At 46.7% G+C, this 1756-nt stretch overlaps 2 pseudogenes; both read right to left on the bottom strand.

The window, feature by feature from the left end:
* Positions 1-453: 453 nt before the first annotated feature.
* LOC141220453 (U2 spliceosomal RNA) lies at positions 454-543 on the bottom strand (annotated as a pseudogene).
* Positions 544-1141: 598 nt separating this feature from the next.
* Positions 1142-1347, bottom strand: LOC141220455 (U2 spliceosomal RNA; annotated as a pseudogene).
* Between the last annotated feature and the right edge of the window lie 409 nt (positions 1348-1756).

Below are 1756 nucleotides of genomic sequence, written 5' to 3'. Positions count from 1 at the left end.
CACCCCACATGTTTTTAATCTGCATAAGTCCACCTATTTTCACACATTCTCCTCTTTTCTCCCCCCTAATGTCCCACGCGCCTCAAAACCGGGAAGGGTGGGGGGTAGAGAGAATAAATAATTAATGAACAAACGAGCAGCGGTCCCCAGTGCTTCCCAGTCTGTAGGCTCCCTACAGACTGAAGTTGGCTGCTGCAGCACTGCCAGATAAAAGCCAGGAGCCCATTATGATACGTGCAATGTCTGTTCCATTCTTCCATTGTCTCATTGTTCCATTGCCCCCTAACAATGAGACAATGGAAAAATGCAAGAATGGAACGGACATTGCACGTGTCATAATGGGTATATAGGGAGCATACTGGGGACTGCTGCTCGTTTGTTCAATAATTAGTTACCCTCTCTACCCCCCACCCTTCCCGGTCTTGAGGAGCATGGGACATTAGGGGGGAGAGGAGAATGTGTGAAAATAGGTGGACGTATCAGATATTAAACTGATAAGAAAAGATACTACACTTGATCTTAGCCAAAAGGCCGAGAAGCGATTACCTGAATTGGTTTTGGCCTAGAGCTGCACCCTGGCCCAAAGAAGGCACCCATTGTAGGGATAGGGACAAAGACTCCCCTTAGGAAGACATGTTGTTCATCAATAGACACCTTAAAACCCACAAATATACTGCTTGTTGCAGATGCACCCCAAACGTTTTTAATCTGCATAAGTCCACCTATTTTTACACATTCTCCCCCCTTGCCCAATGTCCTACATGCCTCAAGACCGAGGCGGGGGGGGGTAGAGAGGATAACTAATTAATGAACAGACGAGCAGCTGTCCCCTCCCCCCCCCGGCTTCCCAGTCTGTAGGCTCCCTACAGACTGAAGCTGGCTGTTGCAGCACTGGCAGATAAAAGCCACTAGCCCATTATGACACGTGCAATGTCTGTTCCATTCTTCCATTCTTGCATTCTTGCATTATTCCATTGTTCCATTGTCCTATTGCTCCATTGCCTCCTAACAATGGGACAATGGAATAATGCAAGAATGGAAGAATGGAACAGACATTGCACGTGTCATAATGGGCTAGTGGCTTTTATCTGGCTGTGCTGCAGCAGCCAGCTTCAGTATGTAGGAAGCCTCCAGATTGGGAAGCAGGTGGGACCGCTGCTCGTTTGTTCAATAATTAGTTACCCTCTCTACCCCCCAACCCTTCCCGGTCTTGAGGCGCATGGGACATTAGGGGGGAGAGGTGAAGAGAATGTGTGAAAATAAGTGGACATATAGGGGACATATCAGATGTTAAACTGATAAGAAAAGGTACTACAGTTGATCTTAGCCAAAAGGCAGAGAAGCGATTACCTGAATTGGTTTGGCCTATGGCTGCACCCTGGCCCCAAGAAGGCACCCATTGTAGGGATAGGGACTGAGACTCCCCTTAGGAAGACATGTTGTTCATCAATAGACACCTTAAAACCCACAACTATACTGCTTGTGTTTAACCTCGCCCACACCACTGATTGACTGCTTTCTGTGTACACTGTGCATAGGCAGAAAGCTACCAATCATTAGTGGACGCAGGATTACACAGAGCTCATGAAAATGGAGGACTCCATGGCAGCAGGTTTACTAGTCCTTTAGGGATAATCTCCTGCTGTTAAAACAGTGATTTTATCAAAACTACAGCAAGCAGCCCAGTAAGTGACAAATAGATGGAATTAGGGTCTTTGTGTCCACAATTTGGTGCTCTCATGTTAGGTAGAAAAAA

Source organism: Phyllobates terribilis, unplaced genomic scaffold, assembly GCF_046119375.1.
Source record: "Phyllobates terribilis strain yellow unplaced genomic scaffold, ASM4611937v1 Scaffold_297__1_contigs__length_2349677, whole genome shotgun sequence".
NCBI lineage: Eukaryota > Metazoa > Chordata > Amphibia > Anura > Dendrobatidae > Phyllobates > Phyllobates terribilis.
This window is presented reverse-complemented; position numbering and strand designations above follow the sequence as displayed.